The following is a 23,892-nucleotide window of genomic DNA, read 5'->3' as shown; positions in this document are numbered from 1 at the left end:
TGGATCAGCTCTTGAGGGCGTCCGATACCTCGACGTGTGGCGCATTTGACACGCAATGTCAATACGAGGAATATAAATGAGGCGCCAAGCACTACAGGCGGATACGACATCATTAGCGCCACAGCAGAATGGCTAATAAGCAGCATAAACCCAAGAAGAAAAAAGAAAAAAAGAAGGCTCTTCTAATCTGATGCAGTCAATTCAAGAAAAATAAGGGCTTTGCCGGCCTTCTGTGGTTTTGGTTTTGCACCACCAAGAGCCAAATTCTAGTGGGTATTTAATCCTCCATGACAAAATACAAACCATCTCACATTCTGTGTGCAGTGATATTGAAAATATCAAATAAATAAATAAATAACAACAACAAAACATAAGAAAAAGCATCCTGTCGCAGCTTGGAATTCAAGCGGATTTACGTGACACAGGAGATGTGAGACAATCTATTTTCGTCAATGGATGCTACAGCTTCGTGTTTGCTTTGAACATTTAGCTGATAGCAGATGTCCAAATTTCACCATGACGTCCCTGATCCACTGGTGAAAAGGACACTTTGATACTCTCCTCTTTCATATAGAACTGCTTCATGTTACAAAGAGGGTAGAGAAAGTTCTTAAGAATGAATGACTCTGTGTCTTTGTGTTGTCGTATTATTTGTTATTTAGGGTTTATTTTGTTATTTTGATTTCAAGATGGCGCCGCGAGCGTGGCTGCTTTTCCAGCAGCTCCTGTATTTTATTTTTCTACTTCCTTCATTCCTTTCATCTACCTTTCATAACTTTGCTGCTGTAAAATGTAAATATCTCCACAGCGAGACTATTAATGGTACGTCCAATCCAACCAGACAAATGATCATCACCCCGTCATGCCAAGACAAGTGACAGCAGGAACAATAGGCAATTAGGAAACGACCTGAAGATCACTTGTTGGTCAGACAAATGATTCAGGATCAATTCATCAATTGCAGTGGTGTAAAAGTCATATTTGTCGCGGGCCACATCGTAGTTACAGTTTCCCTTGGAAGGCCGTTATGAATTTTGGGAAACAATATAAATGTTTCATCATCTCCACATATTATATACAAAACACTCAACAAATAATGAATAACTAGTTTTCGAATTTGAAGTAAAAAAAATAATGACTGTTTTTGTGAATTTTGGTTGGGATTTTAACAAACATCATGGAATTTCACAAGTTAGATTTGCTTTCGCGGGCCGAATAAAATGATGTGGCGGGCCGGATTTTGTCCCCGGGCCTTAATTTTGAAACTGTGATCTATTGTTGTCAAGCCTGTTTTCTACTCAAAAAGTACAAGTGGGTTAATGTGGACCCGTCATCTTTTTAAAGGCAAGCCAGTCTGCACAATAAAGGATTGTTTGACACACCGCCGTCATGTTAACAACTTGTCCATAGGCGTCGGTTGTCCTTTAAACATACCAACAAAAAAAGTTCAAGGACATCCCAGCAGAGGGCGTGCAGTCAAGGGCTCGTTTTACAGAATTACATTACATTCTTTTCCAAATCAATATCCCGGCAGCTTACAGCTTCGAAAGAAGACTAATTTCATTATCAATCCATGCAAGTAATGATCTCATTAATTCACTCTTGAATCATTTTCAGCTGAGTGGATATTAACCTTTTGCTCGTAATCATTAATTTTCTGCCGGAGAGGCGTGGCCGTGTTTGTGGTGCAAACAACACAACAAGTCCTGACATTGGAGGAGCCCCTGCGTGGTGCTTACCAGCTGACTTCTCATGCTCCGATGATCAATGCATCGATCGGCCTAGCAAGCGAGCTAATCTCTCACCTAACACTAGCTGGCTTGTGCCCCAAAGGTGACAGCCGTGTGTGTGTTTGTGTGTGTGTGTGCGTGTGCGTGTGCGTGTGCGTGTGTGTGTGTGTGTGTGTGTGTGTGTGTGTGTGTGTGTGTGTGTGTGTGTGTGTGTGTGTGTGTGTGTGCAAGAGTGGGTACATTTCAGGCATTTTGTGTGGTTTGGTCATGCATAAATGGGGAGGACAATTATCATGCTCTAAATACTTTGCAGAAGGCGAGCAGGGATGATGGTGCGATTTGACTTCACTTCATTTTCATCTGAAAATAAAGATCTCCTTGTACTTTGAAAGCGTGCATGAAAATGCCGATTTATGCTTTCATCTCATCAAATTATTGTCATCGTCTCAGACTAAAATGTGAAAATCAGGAGGTGTTTTTAGAACTGTGGAGTCACAGCATGCACCCGTCATTGCGATCTTTTCGTGTAAAGTTGTAATCTCGGCTATTTAAGATCATTATGAAGAAAAACAAATTCCAACACCATATTTCAACATTTCACCATATTGGTCTTTGCAGGAACACGACAAAAACTATGTGACTAAAAACATGTCCAAAAGTCTGGCCCGGGGGCCAAATGGGGCTCTATAAGAGCATGGTACCTTTATTTATTTATTTATTTAGTTATTTATTTATTAGCTAAAAAATAATTTTGCATAACTCATTCACGGCCAGACATGTTCGAAAATGTTTCCACGCCAGCACCAGTGTTTTTGTCATTGTCACTCAAATTCTAGGACCCACAGAATATTGAGTTTTCGAACTACATAAACATCCAAATCAGCGTACAAAACCTCAGATGCTCTATTTTCATCAGAAAAAAAAGAGCTAATTCCTAAATTATATGGGTCTAGATTTATAAGTGCTTGAAATGAGGGTAGCTGTCCAAAATACAATGCAGTACATGCATATTGGTTTATATCGCGCATTAACAACAGCTGAAGCGGGAGAAAAGCGCTAACATGGAAAAAAAGGGAAATCCTGCTTTCTTGTGGAAAGGAAAAAAAAAACATTGCCAGAAGCCATGGCAAGCGCTTAATCGGCACCCCAGCAAGAAAAACCAAAACCCAAACAAATTGGAATGGAGCTTTACGTCATATTCTCAATTCTTGAATAAATTTGGGAATAGCAATGAATGAGTTAAAGGACAACCGACACCACTTTTTTGTTTCCTGACAGCAGAAAAACGTTTTATAGCATCTAAAATACCCAAAACACGCAGGATGATATTTTTAGTCAAATGCAAGACACCAATAAAAATGACTTAAAGTGTCTAAAAACTACTTCAAATTGAACCCGGAAGTGGCCCGTTTCAGAAGGTCCCGCCCCCTTTTGTTCGTGGTGTTACGCCAAGATGTCTTGCCTTGCTCGAGAATCAAAACAATGGCTTCAGATTCGGAGAAGATGCTTTCTTGTAACTCATCCAGTTATGAATAACAATTCAAATAGTTCTGAAGAGGAAAGCATACATGTTTGTAATCGATTAAATAATTTATTCCGTGGAAAGAAATGTAGCACCCAAAAAAGGCAGAAGATTTCAGACCAAACAAAGTACCGCAAAATGCATTGACGTGATTAAAGGACTGCTACAGTGTGTCCTTTCTCGGTCAGGGGCGTTCTTTCCGTGACGTGACGTCAGGAATCGTCACCAACTCAAAAACAAGACTTCCGGAATGTTCAGCGTTAGTCTTAAAACATAAAATATAGCTATATGCAGTGGAATCTTTGTAAAATATGCTCAGTAGAAGTCATTTGAAAGTGATTTTACAAATTATGGACAAAACTTCTCCGGAGGCGTCGGTTGTCATTTAAGTGTTAGCATTTACTGTATAACGTTTTTTAAGGCTAATGAGGACGTAATTTATAGAAGAATTTAAGGAGGGGATATGTACCAAGTCCATGTCTCCTGAAGCCCTGCAAATAGTTGACCGCTTTGCCATGTTCCAAATCAAACCTCACCATCCACAACACTGTTTTTTGTCCTCCCACATCTCTTCTCTTTCTAGATCTTATCCTTGGGGTTTGTTTGGAGTTATTTTTTTTCTGCAAAGAGGCCTCACAGAGGTGTCAGTAAAGTGGAATGATGGAGGTGAGGCCTCATGTGCGGGGCACTGAAAGCATAGACGGGAGCAGGCAATGCATTATGTAGGATATGGACCGCATTGTATTAAAATGCAGCGTGCATCAGCGGCAAAGATGCTGGCATCACAGTTGGAGGCGCACACTTGTGTGGACAGATTTGTGCCCGTGCGAGAGAAGATTTGCGTCAAGCTGCTCTTTATTACCTCTCTCAAGTTGCACCGGGTTGATGCAGAGAGATGGTCATTATTAGTGCTGGATTTTGATGTCAGAAGGAAGCTATGGGGGGTTGGGTATGAGTCGGGCGGGAGGGCGAATCTAGGTTAAAAATGTACTTTTTATGATTTGTTTTCTTTTCTACTTGGATGATAGATGTTTTCTCTATCTTTGATGAAATAGCTTTGAAAAGAAAAGCTGCACGTTTCAATTGCGAGCAGAAATGCGCAATCGAAACAATAAGGCAACATTTTAGACTCGAGTGAATGATTGTTTCACGACAAATACACAGCAAAAATGGTGTCAAAACACAACAGGCATTTGGTTTGCCTGATGTCGCCAAATTAGAGACATTGCAGACAAGGTGATGTCAAAATTTCAGACTTGCATTGCATTGTAAGTATCGCTGATTTAAATTAAAATACAGGTAACATCTGACTTATGACCGAGTTCCATTCTGACCAAACGGTCGTAAGTCAAAATGGTCATAAGTCGAAATCCATTCAAAATGTTGAATAGAGACTCCCCCCTCTGGTGCCATCACATTACTGTGCGAGAGTCAGATGCTGGCTGGCTGGCCAAAATTGTCATACACATTGCCGCTCTGCTAGCGCGTTGCGGTGCCAGGCGTAGGATTAAAATTAAAAAAAAGGCGTCTAGAGGTCGTGGTCGTAAGTACGGGTGGTCGTAAGTCAGGCTGGTCGTAAGTCGGATGTTACCTGTAATTGAGGACTCGGTGCAGCAATCCATATGGCTGAGCTTGAATGGCACCCTGTGCAACTCCACCCTTTCCTACATGTTAAGTTTCAGAAATCATAAATCGGGAGATTTTCGTACTTGCGTGTTAAAATAATGTTCGCATTACATAAGTGTAAATTAGAAATAAATAAAACACAAAAATGCTTTCATTGTTATAAATTCAATTAGTATAACATGTATTTTGTTTTTTACATTTTATTTTGTTTCGCCTTACAAATGAACTGTCTGTATTGTGTCAATAGTTGCTTTATAAAGTGAGTATTATGGTCCAAATTGGGAGTCTCCTGACCAAATTGCGACACTTAACATGTATGAAATATGCACACAACATATTGAACAAAATACAAATGATACTCCACGATCACTTGCTCTTATCCAAGAATATTCAGTTTTCCAACCTGACTGAAATTTACATTCATATCTTGTTTTTTTTTTTGCAGGACACTTTGGACTCTCGTTGCTACGATCTGCCTTGTTTATTCGTTTGCTGCTCTCGAAAATATGAGATCACGTGCACTGCGAGACTTGAGCTATTCTCATTTTTCGAGCGCCGGCAGAAAATGACGGCGATTGAGGCTATTCGTAGTTCGGTCATTTTCCAAATCGGGGCGAATGATATTGTTACAAAATGGTGAAAAATGAAAGCGACAAAAAAATTAATACATTTTTTGGAAAGCGGGAGATTTGGCTCTCTAATCGTGAGGCGTGAGTATTGTGGTCAAAATCGGAAGTTTCCCGACTAAATCGTGAGTCTTAACATGTATGCCCTTTTTGTATATTATGATGGCAACAGAAAACAAATTCACATACCTATTTATTTATTTATTTATGATTATTATTATTATGATGATGATGATGATGATGATTATTATTTTTTTTTTTTTTTTATGGGTAGCGGCAGAAATGCCTCCTTGTACAGCTGCACGTCATACACAGAACACCGCGCCGAAAAGAAATGAAATAGACCCTTTGTGTACAACAGTGAGCAACTTTGCTTTCGTGTTACGTCAACTATCTTTTCTGGGTCTCAGCTATGCAAAAAAAAAAATCCTCAATTGGATTCTGAGTTTCTGGGCAAATAATAAAATACACGAATAAATAAATAAATAAATAAAAATCATCTGACCGAATCATTCATTGACAGGAAAGACTATGCTGACAGTGCATATGTGAGGCGGCACTCAAAGACACGTCAAATTCTGGCCCTCCAGCAAAAGCAAACTCGGACGAGCGCAACGTTGCAGAGCTCACCAGAGACGTACAGTCGCTGCATAAAAAACATCAATAGCCGCTTACACTGCTGTGGTAACATCAACATTGCTGTCACATTTTACCGCCGGTACTAAAGGGTTTCGGGGTATTAAAGTGCATCTGTTTGGTGTGAAGGGGGGAAAAAAACAATAGCCTTGGATGCATCCCGATGGGAATATGGCTGGATTTGCTTTCGCGTAATGAACCTTCATGGGATTAAAGTATCCGCGCAGCCATCTCGACGGATGTGCTGTCAAAACAACAAGAACGTATGATAATGCCTGCAACAAACGAGGCCGTCTCTGCATTGCAAACGTCAACGTGCTCATTTTTAATCACAAAAAAAAACACAAAGTGACTCTTGTTAGGGAGGATTCGACTGTTCGGCAAGCAGAAATAATGCATACGTGTAGAGGAAATAGAATAATCCCACGTGGGAGACTTAAAAGCATATGCATTTGCAGCAATATGTACAAAAGGGGCAAAAAAAGGAAAAGAGTGACGAATGCTTATCATTTAATTACATAGGAAGCTGTCAGTATATGACATCAGTTCAGATAGTTAGATGAGACGAATGCAAAAAATAAAATAAAATAAAAACAAACAAAAAAAATAACCAATGAATATTAAATGGAAATATGGTTCAAGCAGGACGTGGCAGCGGTAGGGAGATGGGGGGGGGGGGGGGGAATTATTATTTACATTTATCATAATACAACCTTTGTCGGGACAACTTTTATGATTTCGGCTAAGAATTTCCATCGTATTTCTTGAAACTTTACATGAGAAAATTTAGTGTGCGTGTATGTATGTTGATTATTGCACTCATAATGCATTTTATATGTATTGTGCTTTACAAGCCACCCAAGGGCAGTTTACGGTAAAAAAAACAATGTAAAAAAATGCACAATAAAAAGTCAAAGCAGTAAAAGAAGAAGAATGCAAACAACACACATAAACTAAATAAGCCATGCTGCTAATTCCTGTCAAATCTTTTATGTGGCCTGTCAGCTGTCAGTGATGTTCCATTTCTACATTTGTCAGTATAACAGCCTAAATCACAATGTCAATTTCTGCCAAAAAGAGCTTAAAAAATGATTCAAAGGGAACTAACATATTTATCATCGCTGCCCTGTGTCTTACCGACAGCTGTGACAATAACGCATTAAAAAAATGTTTTCAAATAAATAAAACAAGCCCAGTGACACTGTCAATCAACGTATTCTGTTTGTTTTGGATCTAATTAAAACCGCACAGGTGGAATTAATGAAGCGTCCATGTGCGAACGTATTTTGGTGATTATTTATCATCACGACCGATGTTAACACCCATCACGGCCACTCCCATCGTTAAAGGAGGACGCTGCGAGCCAATTAGGTTCACATTGTTTCTGGGAACGAGCACTGGGCTGTCTGAAAACGTCCAAAATGCAATACAAGACAATACATTATTGATTTAAATAGTGCTGTAGCTGAGTTGTGCTGAAGCTGTAACAGAGCGCTAAAATGGACAAAAAGCAAATGCTGCCCCTTTATCGAAGGGAAAAACATTGCCAGAGGTCTGACCAGCGCTTTATCGACACCCCCGCAAGAAAAACCAAAACCCGAAAAAAATTGGGAATGGCGCTCCATATCACACTTTTAAATTTTTGAATAAATTCGGGAATGGCAGCGAAAGAGTTGAAATAGAAACAAGTGAACATAAAATTAGTTTCGCTCATGTCACATGATCAACATTCATCGCATTGTCAAAGGATGTTGAGCGGTGTTCGTTAGTAGACTGGATGTACTGTACAAGTGTGACAAGGAGTGATAAATTGACACGGGAAGACCGTTACGATTCATAAATACCAACCGACCTTCTGTTTTAGCATCAAATACTTGTCTACACCAAATCTTCTTTCACAAATATGGAAATACCAAGAAATATTGTTGCATCTGCCAGTTGGATATAACTATTTGATGGTGAATTACAATCCATATTTTCCAGGAGGGCGACCTGTTTAACCTTTAATCCAGAGGCCGTGCGGTACACCCGAAGTACTCGTTCAACAAATCACCTTTTATGGCAGTTTGCATCAGGGCGAGGCGTTCAGGCGTTGACACAAAATCAACAGCGTCCGCAGATGACGAGGTCAAAAATAGAGGGCGGAGGACTATTAATTAAAAGTCAGTCGGCGATACCAGTACAATCGGGCCCGTCCGGCCATTTCTCGGCTGACAAAGAATCATTACACTGGATGTCGGTGCCGATCAATATTCTGACAGGGTCGGAACTTGATGACCTCGCCCATACCAGTGCACCGACTGGAAACCCGAAACGGCATTCAGGTTTCGGGAGGTCGAGTCGACGTACCCGACGCGACGACTCAGATGGACCCGATGGCTACTTTTCACCGGCGAGACATCATTAAAAGTCTTTCTTACCGCTTTGCTGTGCATAATTTATACGCAGCCGCTGAAATATACATGTTGCTGTGTTGCTGAAAGTCTGTGTGGTGCGAGAAATGAGAGGGGGTCACCCCTTGCCTCGAGACGAAAACCATCTGACGAGGTGGGCTTCATACGAGAACGTAAAGCTGAGTGGGAAAATCTGCTTTTCATGGGGATTCACTTCTGTGTGCAGTAGTAACGGGCCCCTTAGAATTTGTCGCCTCATCAACATGCATCTTGATAGACTCCTGAGTTTGTTTTTTGGCTGATGAATATGATGTCTGGAAGAACCAGGTCTCTGCGAGATCGAGACGCCTTTCATTGCAAATTATTCATTTGTAAAACAAGGAACAGTCTTGTTTTGGTCATGAGTACCACAATGGGAGTGAAGTTTTTCTTTTTTTGAAAGAGAGCAAGCTGTCCGAGATAAACAAGCACCAAAAGTGCACCAGGGGTGGTTTGAAGGCCAATTATACAGACTAGATACTTTATCTTCTTTCACTGACATTCACCTGGCTTTAAGATTATATCTTCAAAGTCAACCATTTTAGTACCAATGTATAATTCAAAATGACAAAGAAGGGCTAACAACATTTCTTGGAAATTACTAATAATTATAGGCAATTCATACCAATACTTGCAGGCATATATATTTTTAATCCTCTGCAGAAAACTAATATTATTGCTGTACCGAGAAATATTATTATTATTATTATTATTATTATTATTATTATTATTATTATTATTATTAGTAGTAGTAGTAGTAGTAGTAGTAGTAGTAGTAGTTTAATAATAATAATAATAATAATATTACTTTATCATTATTATTATTATTAGTAGTAGTAGTAGTAGTAATAATAATAATAATAATAATAATAATAATAATAATAATATATTTAATTTATAAGTGCCTTTCAAAATGAATAATGTTTTCATCAATAAATTAATAAATTAATGAATACATAATAGAATAAATAAATAGGCGAGTATATAAGTAAATGAAGAAATACATAAAAATTAGAATACATAAATTAATAAATCTAGGAATAAAAAAATAAATAAATAAATAAATAAAAAGGAGAATACATAAATAAACAAATGAATAAATAGGCGAGTAAAATAAAAATAATAAAATAATACATAATAATACATAAATAATATATGAGAATAAATAATGAGAATAAATAAAATATGAACAAATAAATAAAAGTATTAAATAAAAAGGACAATACATAAATAACTGAATAAATAAACACATGAATACATAAATAAATAAATAAATAAATAGATAGATAAATGAATAATTTAAAAGGAGAGTAAATAAATTAATAAATACATAAATAAATAAATGAACAAAGGAATACACAATTGAAAGAATAAATAAATGAATAAATAAATAAATAAATACAGTCATACATAACTGAAAGAATAAATAAAGGAATAACCACAGCATTTAATAAAATTGAGGGAAGGTCAAATCTATTGACATTTTCACTGATAATGTCTTGTGGTGATATCAATCTGGTTTGGGAGTACCCGCAGAAAATTGGACATTGGGAAGCCCCACGTTGATATTCACACCACAGTCCTCCTTGATAGCAAGGCAGACCAACTTTGTAATGGTCGTGCTGCCCCCTGATCTGGATGACTCCTCGTATGACTTTCAGGATCTTTGACTCGCAGCTTCGCGTGCACTGATCCCAAAACAATGACTCACCGCCTCGCCTCACTTTCGCACGTGCCCTCGGAATTCCTCACAAGTTGGCCCGCTTTCCAAACCAGCTTGAAACATGATGTGTCAGCAAGGCATTGACAATGCATGGCGCCAAGCATCACTTACTTAGCAGTTTCACTCCCAACAGCTGCTTGCACTATGACGCACGATGACGTCGTAAAAGAGGACGAAGGTACAACTAAGTGGACGTGAGACTGATTGGTGGCGAATCTCCTCAAGGCGGCCTTGAGAGCAACTTTCTCGCCTTCTCATTAACAACGCCTGTGGAGCTCATGCGCTATGATGCTCACTCATTTTACCTTTGCTGTCATAACAGCACGGGTAGAATGTAGCGCATAATGAATAATACGCCACAAGACCAACAGCGTGGTAATTACAGGATAATGAATGCACCTGCATTTTGCCAACAATGTCAGGGGGTATGGGGGACAAAGTAAAGAAGAAAAAAAAATTACAATCGGCTGGACATCAACGCTGCCCATCCCAAGACAAGTGTAACGCATTCACGCATGCTTAGAGTACAGGAAGGGGGGGAACAAACCAAATGTCAATGAACTCATTCACTGCCATTCACGAATTTATTCAGGAATTGAAAAGCATGACGTGATGCACCATTCCCGAATTTGTTTGGGTTTTGATTTTTATTGCGGGGGTGCCGATAATGCGTTGGTCAGACCTCTGGCAATGTTTTCCCTTCCATGAGGGGGCAGAATTTGCCTTTTGTCAATGTTAGTGCTTTGTTGCAGGTTCAGGTTTTGTTAAAGGGCTGTATACATCAGTATGTATATATTGTACTGTATTTTGTACACCTGCCCTCATTTCAAACTCAGATAACTCCAGACCCATTAACTGAGGAATTAATTATTTTTTTCTGATGAAAGAACAGAGTGTAAGGTTCCTTACGCTGAATTGAATGTTTATGTAGTCCTAAAACTCAACATTCTGTGGGTGCCGCAATGTGATTGAAAATGACAAAAACCCTGGCACTGGCGTGGACACATTTTTGCACATCGTCTGGCAATGAATGAGTTAAGTTGTGAAGTTAAACGGCTTCAGCTGTTAAACAGTCACGACTCCATAATGTGTGACACATTTTCAATGAGCAACAGGTCTGGATTGCAGGCAGGACAGTCTAGTATCCACATACTATTTTACTGTAGTAACAGGTGCAGAATATGTTTTGCCATTGTCTTGATGCTGCAAGAGCATCCATGAAAAAGATGATGAGATGGCAGAGTATGTTTCTCCAAAACGTTACCTTTCAACATGAAGGGGCCTTCACGGATCCTGTCTTTTGAATTCCATCCATAAGACTTCGGATGGTTCTTTTACCCATTACCCCAGAGTGCACCACTGACATCCACAACAAATACAAAATGTGGTGTCATCAGACCACAGACCAATTTTCTACTGTGCTTCAGTTGATTTAGATGAGCTCAGGCCCATAGAAGCTGATATTTCTCGGTGTAATTGATAAATGGCTTTTGATTTGAATCTTACAGTTTTGTGTCCATAATTTGTAAAATGGCTTCAAATGACTTCTACTGAGCGTATTTTACAAAGATTCCACCGCATATAGCTATATTTTACGTTTTAAGACTCACGCTGAATATTCCGGAAGTCTTGTTTTTGAGTTGGTGACGAGTCCTCACCCTACGTCACTGAAGGAACGCCCCGGACCGAAAAAAGGACACATTGTAGCAGTCCTTCCATCAGGTCAATGCATTTTGCTGTACTTGTTTGGTCTGAAAACTTCGTGTTGCACCAAAAAGAGGCAGAAGAGGGCGACAAAGTAAGGAATTAATCAGCCTGTGGAAACGGGCTGATTAATTCCTTACACAGAGCTTTGTCGCCATTTTCTGCCTTTTTTTTAGTGCTACCTTTCCCCCTCCTATTGCCTCAAAATGGCACGGAATAAATTATTTAATCGATTGCAAACATGTATGCTTTCCTCTTCAGAACTATTTGAATCATATTCATAACTGGATGATTAAAAAGAAAGCATATTCTCCGAATCTGAAGCCATTGTCTTGATTCTCGAGTAAGGCAAGACATCTTGGCGTGACGTCACAAACTGGGGGCGGGACTTTCTGAAAATGCCCAATTCGCAGCTCAATTTTTTTGCAGATTTAGTACACTTTAAGTCATTTTATTGGTGTTTTGCATTTGACTAAAAATATCATACTGCGTGTTTTGGGTATTTTATATGCTATAAAACATTTTTCTGATGTCAGTTAGGAAACAAAAAAGTGATGCCGGTTGTCCTTTAAGTTGTACTTGTGCATGTGGCACCGAACTGATTTGGCCAACATTGTTATTCTAAAGTCCTCCTGAGCCCATACTGCGACAATGTTTAAAAATTTTAATGATAGTGCCCTGGATTCTGCTTCTCTCTCCTGGCATTAGCTTAAGTTGACCCCCCTTTTTTGTATATCATGTACATTCGGTCAAGGAGATTCTTCAACATCCTTTTAACTAAACAGCGTATAAACCAAGACACATGAGTACAGCTGTAAGTGATAGAGTCCAGTGGCAATTTAGACTTCCACAAATGCTGTACAGTACATGAGAGGAAAGTAGTAGCTGAGCCAAGGACCCTGCCCCCAGACCATCCTTCAAAGTAATTGAGGCGGGATGATGATTACAGTTGAGAAATGTCGAGCCGCACCGCCGAGGATACATCACCGGCTAAAATTGTCGCCATATTGACGCGTTGAAAAGAATGAACTCATTCTTAACACGGAGGTAGGAACTCACACAACAGGCAGCCCACGGTAGCTTTTCAATGGTGCATGCTGAAAAACGGCCGCAGCTAGTGCAACGTGGCTCGTTATCTCGCTTAACCGTCACACGAACGGCACAAGAGGTTGACCGTTGCAAACACAACAAAAACTCCAGCGAAACTTTGACAACATGTGATAACGGCTTAAGGCTTTGGAATGAGTATCCGCTTAATTGCAGTTTGAGTTCAGTAAGCAGTTAATATTGGATTAAAGGTGGAATTAATAAAGTCAATGGTAACATAAAAAAACATTACATTGACCATCCAAATACTTTTTTTCATAAATCATCACATCAAAAAGTTGCTGATTCATGAAGCTTCTTGTTGTCACTTACCTCCTAAAATATAGCCGCCATGTTTGTGAAAGGTCTCACCATAGTGCGAGAAGTATGACTGCTACTTCGAGTTCAAATCCCGGACAAGCCTGGGGCGCTGTGAGCAGCCTCTTCCTTCATCTGTTGTGATCCAAAATCAGAAAGTATATGAAAATCAGATCAAAACGCTGTAATCCAGTTATGATAAATGTGTTTGTGCGATTGACTAAGATATTCAAAATAACTCTTTTAGTCCAGAACGTAAAATCAGATTGTTGTATTAATATGCTTTTCAAGCAATGACTCACAGAAAACTGTGAGCTAACACTGGGTTGTTCCGGTTTTGTCTAGGTTGCTCTAAATACCATATTTTTTGGTGTAAGCCTTCATTTTAGTGCACCAGCCTTATACGCTGGTGCACTTTATATGTGAACTAATATTGAGCCACAACAGGTCTCGCAACTACTGTCAGCCGCCACCGACTCCACCACCACCTCATGATGTATATATCCATATACAGTAAAGTCTCGTTATATCGATATCGGATATATCGATAGTCCCGATTATATCGATACTATTTCTATGCACGCACGGAGAAAATTACATGCAAACAGGGTCGGATATATCGATAGTCCCGGTTATATCGATATTTTTTCGGACTCCCTTGAATATCGATATAACGAGACTTTACTGTATTTGGACAACTTTTATATATTCATATATTAAATTTGGCAAACATTTTTCATTCCTTGAAGGTTCGCCTTATAGTCCGGTGCGCCATATACACCGGAAAATACGGTCGTCATTTTGCACTAGTAAGATTCTGATCTGTAAGACTACTGTGTCAGACATTTTCATCATATTGTGATTGTATTTTAGAGTCAATTCCTCCGCCCGGTTACTTGCCTGTTTGTGAATATTCAACCTGATAGACTATTCCTTAAAGGTCAACGGACGTCTCCGGACAAGTTGTGTCCATAATTTGTAAAATAGCTTCAAATGACTTCTACTGAGCGTATTTTACAAAGATTCCACCGCATATAGCTCTATTTTACGTTTTAAGGCTCGCACTGAATATTCCAGAAGTCTTGTTTTTGAGTTGGTGACGAGTCTGTATGTGACATCACTAAAGGAATGCCCCTGGCTGAAAAAGACACAGTGTAGCAGTCCTTCCATCAAGTCAATGTATTTTGCTGTACTTGTTTGGTCTGAAAACCTCGTGTTGCACCAAAATGGCGCCAGAAGAGGGCGACCAAGCTCCATGGAAGGAATTTATCTGCCTGTGGAAACGGGCTGATTAATTCCTCACAAGAGCTTGGACGCCATTTTCTGCCTCTTTTTGGGTGATACATTTCCCCCCAATGTTGCCTCAAAATGGCACGGAACAAATTCTTTAATCGATTGCAAACATGTATGCTTTTCCTTTTCATATTCATCATATTCATAACTGGATGTGTAACAAGAAAGCATATTCTCCAAATCTGAAGCCATTGTTTTGATTCTCCAGCAATGCAAGACGTCTTGCGGCGTGCGGTTCCAGTTCGGCTATTGCTTTGACGAAAATGAAAAAAATTACACAATTTGTTGCTGTTCATGTTTAAATTGAGGCTTGAATAGGTGCACGGCAAAACAATGTAAGTAACAATGTTCACAATGGAGGCTGTTAGCGAACAAATGAACGGTGAACAAGGACTCAATTGCTGTTTCTCGTGATTTACAAGCAGCTGCTCCAAAGCAGCTCAAATGTAAAAAATACGTCATTGCCTCAGGCTTTGAGAATTTCAATATACAATACAAAACAATTCATTTTATTTATTTTATATAGCGCTTTAACTACAGCAGAAGCTGCAACAAAGCGCTTAACATGGACAGGTATCACATACAAGAAATACATAGTCATAAAGTTAGTAGAAAGCACCAGAGAGTGAAACCAAAATCAAGTCGGCATCATGCTGAGTCGAATGCCAAAGAGTATAAGTGAGTTTTGAGACAGGTTTGCCGAATGTTTAGTGCCAGGTCATTCCAGAGAGTGGGACCAGCAAAAGAAAAGGCTAGAGCCTCCCCTCTGAGCCTCAGTTTAGTTTCTGGCACATCTAATGTCTGGTCTCCAGACCTGAGCTTTGTAGGGGTGGTGGATCAAGGCCATTTAAAGATTTGAAGACAAATAATAAGATCTTGAAAATAATTCTAAAATGTATAGGTAGCCGGTGAAGGGATGAAGAAGTGAGAGAAGAGGATGCACAAAACTGGGTGAGATGGAGGACACTGTTTCGCTGTGGCGACCCCTAAAAGGAAAAGCCGAATGGAAAGAAGAAGCCAGTGAATGTATGCCAGAGTAAGAGTTATATGCTCCCTCTCACATGCACCAGTCAAGAGGCGAGCAGCAGCAATCTGGACAAGCTGGAGACGCTTCGAGGAAGATTGGTTGCCTCCAAAGTAAAGCGCTTTACACTAATTGAGCCGAGATGTGACAAAGGCATGAATTACTGCTTCAAGGTGCTTCAATCTTTTGATTATTGGCTCGTATACATTTTGTGGGCCTGTTACCGTCTTTGGCATTATTAGTATGGTTGTAATGGAGTGCGAAAAGTCATCATTTTCAGGTCAGTGTTCATTCACATTGGGATGTAATAAAGGAGCAAAAAGCAAAACACAATATTGATTTTGTGTCGACAGAAACATACGAAAGGTTTTATATCATTTCATCCACATGCAACCCTGATTTTCGGATCCTAAATACGATCATTTGCGGCACTCCAAACAGAAATCTGGATCAAAGACAACAAAAGAAAGATGTCCAAAAGTGGTTATCAGCATTTCTGTACTGACAGTAACTACAATTCCCACAGAACTGACCTCTTCTTTGACTCCTTGACATAGTTAAACAAATCGGAACGTGAACATAAAGCAGAACAACTTCGAAGCAAGGAATTCTTTAAAGGTATCGGCGCAGATGAGTTTGATTTGCCGCCGCGATCCGTAAAGCGGAAGGCTGTGCTCAATTAAACAGTTTCCTCTGACACACATTATCCCTTGCAGCTGGTGCCAAAGCTTTCGTCCATTCTCCGTCTTCTTCTTCTCGACACCGTCGTACAATTAGAGCGGCAAAGATACCAGCTGTCCGCAGATTCCTTCTTCCACGTCAAATATGAGGGATGAGCCAACGGTGTGACCAAAGTCTACCACGAGACGATGAGTACTTCATGTTCTAGACAGTCCATCATGTACCTTCTTCATATTGATTCAACCGAAATGCGTCATTTGGGAAGTTTGCGTCCAGCTCATTCCTAAATAAATGAAACTCTTCAAAAGAAATATGTCTTCGAGTACAACGTGTGCCGTGTCGAGCAAAGGACAAGGCAATCAAATTCCAAGTAAGAAAAAAAAGGAATTGCGTATTGAATAAATAAAGAGTTTCTGGAGTTATTTTTCATCCAAAAAGAATGCAGAAGAGTAGAATGATGTTAAATGGCATTTGGAAGAGGATTGCGTCGAGATAAAGAAATACACATTGGTTTCTATATGCGAAAAGACTCACGGTTTTAGGAAGGCTTTACATGGCGACGTCAAGAGTGCATACTTTATGTAGCTTGCTAATGTGATATCAAAGTCCTGGTTCGTTTTTTAGGGCGCAGCATTCAACCATAGTGGGTGACTGAATTTACTAACTCCACCTTAACTGATTCGCGACCTGACGTGCAAAAATGTGTCCACTCCACTACCAGGGTTTTTTGTCATTTTCACTCGAATTCCAGGAACCACAGAATTTTGAGTTGTAGAACTACATAAACATTCAATTCACTCTCTTCTTTCATCAGAAAAAAAGAGTTAATTCCTATTTTATATAGGTCTGGAGTTATCGGAGCTTGAAATGGGGGCGTCTGTACAAAATAAAATTGCTGCCCCCTCGTGGAAGGGAAAAAAAACCTTGCCAGAGGTCTGACCTGCGCGTTCTCAGCACCCCCAGCAAGAAAACCGAAAACCCGAATAAATTCGGGAATGGCGCTTCATGTCATATTATCGATTCCCGAATAAATTCGGGAATGGCAGTGAATGACTTAAAAGTACAGGTTTGTCTATATCATTGGTGTCTAACTCATTTTTCGCCACGGGCCACATTGTGGTGACGGTTTCCTCTCGAGGGCGTTATGAATTTGGGTAAGCCATTAGAATGTTACATCTCCTCCACATATTACGTACAGATCACAAAACAAATTAATGAATAACTCATTTTCAAATTAGAAGTCAAAAACAATGACAGTTATTGTGGTTGACATGGGACAATTTGAAATTTTGGTTCAGACTTTGGCAAGCATCATGGAATTTCACGAGTTTGATTTGGCCCCCCGGGCCTTGGCTTTGACACCTGTGGTCTATACGGTTTGGCTTGTTGGCCACACAAATGAAAAAAATGAAATAACAGGAAGCGATTCTCTCAAAGCTACGTATCCATCCATTTTCCATGCCGCTTATTCCTCAGAAGTGTCGCGGGGGGTGCTGGAGCCTATCCCCGCCATCTTCGGGCACGAGGCAGAGGACACCCTAAATTGGTTGCTAGCCAATCACATGGAACACAGATACATACTGTACAACCAGTCACCCTCACATCTCGCGATAATTTGAAGTGTTCAATAAGCCTGCTATGCATGTTTTTGGAATGTGGGGGGAAACCGGAGAACACACAGGCCCGGGAAGAACATGCAAACTCCACACAGGGAGGCCGGACAGGTTCTCGAACTCACAACCTCTGCATTGTGAAGCCGGCGTGCTAACCACGCGACTATGGGGCTGCCCTACTATACATATTATTTTTATATTATGTTGTTTTTGTTGTGGTGGTGGTGGTATTTAACGTTTAACATTTGCGCTTCATTATGCACATCACCTTGTTTCAGCCGCATTATTTTGTGCTCCATAAATAAAGTTGAATTCATTGTATTTGCTACATTTCCATTCCGCATTTGTTATTAGCATTTCATAGCTGTGCGGCTGCTGCCCCCGGAGGCTCTTACAGCGTTATCTGCTCTTTGTCAACGCGCGGTCTTAATTAGAGATTTTAATTAGAACCCTTGCATTAGTGTGCGTTTTAATGAACAGAACAAACACGGGAGGCAACCTTCAACTTATTCCTCACCAAGGCAACATTTGGTAATTTGATCCATATTAAACAATGGCAGCTTCAGTCATCAAGAGGGTTGGCAAAATCAGCTCAATATGTTACATAAAAATCAACTTGCGGGCTTCATAGTTGGACCAAATGTTTGGAATATATGTGTGCAAATGATGTTACACACAGCTGTGCTTATAATGTGTGCCAACAAAGAGAAAGTAAATAACTTGCGGCCCAAGACAAAAGCGGCACAATAAGTTTATCTCAAAATCTCAATGGCATGCACTACTGTAAAAATGGTTAGCTAGGCACTGGCGCTAGCTCGGTAAAAACACCTTTTAGCACAGTTGTGTCATCGGCAAAATTTAAGTACCGTAGTTTTGATACGTGCATGTATCGTTAGGATAGAATATGAATTGTTTTGGGCCTAGCATAGACCCTTGAGGAACTCCATGACTCATCATCAACTGCTGTTTATGTTGCTGAACTGCACGTTATGATATATTTTATCGAAATAATTTTGTATCCATGTATTTGCTTCGTATAATATATTCAATAATTCACTATGATCTATGGCACCGGGGGCCAAATCTCGCCCGCCACATCATTTAATTCGGCCCGCGAAAGCTAATCAAACTTGTGAAATGCCATGATGCTTGCTAAAGTCTGAACCAAATTTTCATATTGTCCCATGTCAACCACACTAACAGTCAGTATTTTTTACTTCATATTTGAAAACTAGTTATTAATTAATTTGTTGTGTGGTCTATATGTGATATGTGGAGGGGATTAAACATTTGAATGGCTTCCCCAAATTTACAACTTGATTTATGGTATAAAATGTTTTTTTAGATGGACAAAAATCCCAAAGATGAAAAGGTTTCTTCAGCCATCATCTATGTTTCTTTGAAGGCGTCGGACGTTTCACTCCTCATCCGAAAAGCTTTGTCTGCGAACTAAAATTCAAAGGAGTAAAGATGAAGAAACCTTTTCATCGATGGACCACTCCCGTACAATTGCGAATTTACACAAAAATCCCAAAGGTAAATTATTGATTATCTATGTGAGGACTTGTTTCATTTCTCCCAGTGGGAGGGTCGTCCTTACATTCACTGTCACTGTTACATGAGCTCTGTTCTGCCTTGTGTTTAAACATGCAACACAATTCGCAAGGCCATGTGCCACAGACCATGCTGAGAGCCTGTTGCACTTTCACGGTTGAATTAAGACACGTGCGCAAATAACAGCTGAGACGCTAACGCCGATGCATATTGGGAGACAAAATGAAGTACGGATGGGCAGCTGAGACTGGAAGGAGGAGAGCAGGAGGGATGAGGGGGTCAGCCCCCAGATGCTCTAACTACTGCATACCATAATACGGACATGCAATGCTTCATGGGTAATGGAAATTGCGCTACGAAATAAAATCTCAGTAAACAGACCTGTGATCAGTGTTTATCTATGTTTATTTATTTATTTATTTATTTATTTATTTATTTATATGAGGTGGGGAGCAATTTGAATTCTCATTATCAAGCCATGTCATTGTAATCTGCCCAGGAGAATCAATGCTGCTTGTAAATGGTACGTAAATTTATACATGCGGCTATTTTTATAATCACATTAAATGTGGAATTTTCCTCTGAGGCCTGGTGAGCTGGCCGAAAATAATGTCGCCATTTTTCCATGCTGTGATTGGTTGGTCAAAAAGCAAACTGTGCATGGATCCAGTAGCAAAAACACATTTGTAGCCATCTGCACTCATGACCCCAAAGCCAACCCCAAAATGCAGTAATATGCATCTCTCTGACGTATGATGTACTTTAATCTCCATTTGCAATGTTTAATACAGCTACTAACTCATTCCCTGCCAGACGATGTGCAAAAATGTGTCCACTCCAGTGCCAGGGTTTTTGTCATTGTCACTCGAATTCACAGAATTGAGTTCTAGGACAACATAAACATTCAATGTAGTGTAAGAAACCTTAGACTCTCTTCTTTCATCAGGAAAAAAAAATACTGGTATTTCCTAAATAATATGGGTCAAGAGTTATATAAGCTTGAAATGAAGGCAGCTGCTTAATACAATGCATTATATAGCGCTTTAACAACAGCTGAAGCTGGAACAAAGTGCTAAGATGGAAAAAAAGGGAAATACTCCCCCCTCGTGGAAGGGGAAAAACATTGCCAGAGGTCTGCCCAGCACTTTATCGGCATCCAAGCAAGAAAAAATAAAATATTTTAGATTGGCCATTACATCTGTGATTTAAACTCCCAATCACAGTAAAGCTAGTCAGCCACTCATGAAAAAAAACTAGTTACAGAACCACTCACTATCAAGTTCAATTGTGTCAAATTCAGCTTGACGCAGTACAATTAACCCTTCCGTGCACCCTGTGGCTAACATAGTCAGCTGTCAAATGTAGTGACCTCTGTCCCCGAAAAGGTTAAACACCGTTGTCTATGACCTACAACCTACAAACAGATTTTTGTATTTGTTGAATCCGTTTAGAATGTACGTGTGTGAACCGTCACGACGCCTTGCTGTGCGACGGTTCACACACGTGTACCAATTAGGCAGCGTTGTTTACAACAACTTGCTATTTCTGAGAGTAGTATTATGCACGCAAGGTTTCCTTCTTGGCCTTTACTTTTTATTTATTTATTTTTTCTGTGGGCTGAAACTCATTTGTATGCAGCCACTTTTCTTGCTGTGCCCCCAAGGAGAGCAGAGGTCTGTATAATGGTTATTCCAAGAGATCAACTTTGAATATTTCAAAGGGATGCGCGCAACTCGGAGGAAATTCAGATCAGTACAGACGGATTAATCAATGCGTTGGTATTTCACAAAGAAAGTCCGTATTAAAAGTTCAAATGCGGGAATTTGTTAGCCTCGGCCGAGTCTCCAAGTCCTTTCGAGTGACACACTCTCTTGCTTTCAGGTATTGACTTTTTTTTTAATAGACTGCCTCCCTATTGATCTGTGTAAAATGAGGGGGGTTTAATTGAGGAGAGGAATCATAATAAAAAGCAGCTTGGCAACGGTTTGTCTCAGACTAAATCTTTCCGCTGTTGCAGAGGTGACAAGGCCTTTGGGCTGACAATATAAAGGAAAGGAATGAGACCGGCTTCTCGGTATGACTCAGGCTTAATTATGCTAATGTCATGACTTAAGAGTGTGAGCTACATTTCCTCTGTCGAGCGTGCAAGGGAGAAACCGTGAGGTGCCACACAAAAACTTATTTCATGTATAATAAATGTGCTATGGTCTTGTATTTAAAGGAATAAACTGTACTGTAGAATAAAGTCATTTTATTTACCTTTGTGAAGGTCGTTGATGGCTTGATGGAATGGATAGCTTTTTGTATAAAGTATCTCAAGGAGCTCTGGGTTGTACATCTTGAAAGTTGTGATATTGCAACAGCAACAGATGCAGGCAGACACACTAGAAACTTCATTAATAGCTCGTTCCCTTGCTTGTCTTTTCTCAACTATCAATAAAGTTGAAACGAGTCCATATTTCACTGTTTTCTATCCATGTTCTCACCTTTTCACTTTTTTTCACTTTTGTTTTTTCTTTCAAGCTGTCGTATACCTTTCCTGTTCATCTACAGCTCTGTGTTTCTTTAACCCCTCCCCCGGCTCACTGCTGCGTGTGTCCTCTCCCTCCTCTACCACGGATCTTGACCAATCACGTGCGGCTTTAACCGAAGACTGGGGGCGGGGAATAGAGGACAAAAAAAGTCGGCTGCCATTTCCAGCCCCTTGTTAGGAGCCCCAAGAACAGAATCGTTCGCGAACGACACATTACTCATTGTGGCGCTCCGTGTGTTTCCCAAAAAATTGTTCGTATGCCAAGATTATATTCTCGCGAATTTAACCTTCGTAAAACAAAAAGTTCGAGAGCTAAAGCGTTCGTAAGAGTTATCACTGTATGTGAATTTAGAATATTGTTTTAAATCAAATAACTCTTTATTAGTTCGTTTTATAGGCCCAGTTTGTTTGCCTACCAGCCCTGCTCAAGTGGAACATAATTTTCCTACTGTTGAAACACTTTTTTTTCCGCATTCAGGCAGACGAAAAGAATCTTTCATCAAGTGTAAATAATGTGTAGCGGTGTCATTTCAAAAAGATAAGCCTGCATCAGGACTTACTCTTGTACAAGATGGCAGCCTACCTAAGGTGGCCGGATTCGATTTGGTACTCCAGGCACGTTACGGTGGAGCACAACAAGGCGGCGCAGCCCGAATGCTTAATTTGCGGCCGGTGGGATGCCTCATCCGCAGATATAAACAATTGCCGGGCCGATTGCATGCGACGTCACGTGAGCCCCGAGCCTGCGCGGAATCCTTAAGCGGGATGGCGAAGGCTCCTTGTTAACCCCTGGAGCCAGATAGCCGGCATCCGTTCAGAAGAAACTCCTCCAGACCTTGAAAACCGACGCGTGAATAGCAATTGAAATCATAAGTCGGGAGAATGCGGCGTTTTTCATTATCTTCTGACTGGCGCAATCGGAGCAATAAAGCCCCGTGAATGAAAATGTCCTCGGCCCCAAGATGAAAAGGCCCAATTAATGAGACGCTGGCCCGAGATGTCCTCTCTGGCGCGTAGGCTTTTTTCTTATCAACGAAAACCGGGATTTCAAATATGAATATCAGGATACATGCTGCCGGCATGCCTGGATTTCTAAGTGATGAAAACTTAAGGTCCACAGATTAAAACAGGTGGCAGAAGCCTTTGAGTGCAGAAGGGGATACACGGCCTAATTCATTTATGACCATATGTGCCAATCATCTCTTGTAAATAAATCACATCTGTGCACTGAAATAGAAAAGGGAATATGTCAACTTTGACTGGGAATTTTAGGGGCTGCTTATATGATGCGGGTTTAGCTAAAAAGGCAACCAATGTGTGTTTTTTTTCAATCATGGAAAATGGAGCACATGTATTGATGTATGAGATGAGTTGGAAAACAAAACACTATGTGTGCAGTCCTGCTGCCTCCTATTAGATTGGATTTCCAAAGCCTGTCAAATTGGTGCCAAGGAATTTTGTTGGTGTGAAGGAATGTGATTCATTTATTTTGGCCAAAAGACCGTCAAATAGAAGATGTGTGGTTTGCCTCCAAAAAAATATACTTTTTAACGTGTGCTCTCCAAAGAAGATATATGAAAAAATAATTCAAAAATAAGTCAAATAATAAAAAAAAAGTCGCCTATTGAGATCTGCTTGTAATTCTGCGACCCAAAACCCAAATGCTGTTGCGCTGCAAAAACGCGTCAGTTGGCAAGGTGAAAGACAACGTCTGGACGCGTCGGCCAAATTGGTAAGGGAAGGCCATCGTTTATCGAGGTGTCTCGCTTGTCCATAAAGAGCAAGTCATTC

General features: G+C 40.1%; 1 long non-coding RNA gene across 1 annotated transcript in view; it reads right to left on the bottom strand.

Annotated features, from left to right (window-relative positions):
- Nucleotides 1–23,892, bottom strand: part of LOC148885587 (uncharacterized) — a 211,235-nt gene that overhangs the window by 141,133 nt on the left and 46,210 nt on the right. The window contains exon 5 of the long non-coding RNA XR_016118099.1: nucleotides 13,419–13,538. This is a non-coding gene — a long non-coding RNA (uncharacterized LOC148885587). The remainder of the gene's footprint in view (nucleotides 1–13,418; nucleotides 13,539–23,892) is intronic.

The sequence above is a fragment of the Hippocampus bargibanti genome, linkage group LG17, assembly GCF_051943395.1.
Source record: "Hippocampus bargibanti isolate YZ-2025 linkage group LG17, ASM5194339v1, whole genome shotgun sequence".
NCBI lineage: Eukaryota > Metazoa > Chordata > Actinopteri > Syngnathiformes > Syngnathidae > Hippocampus > Hippocampus bargibanti.
Note: the sequence above shows the minus strand (reverse complement) of the source record. Positions and strands in the feature narration are given on the sequence as shown.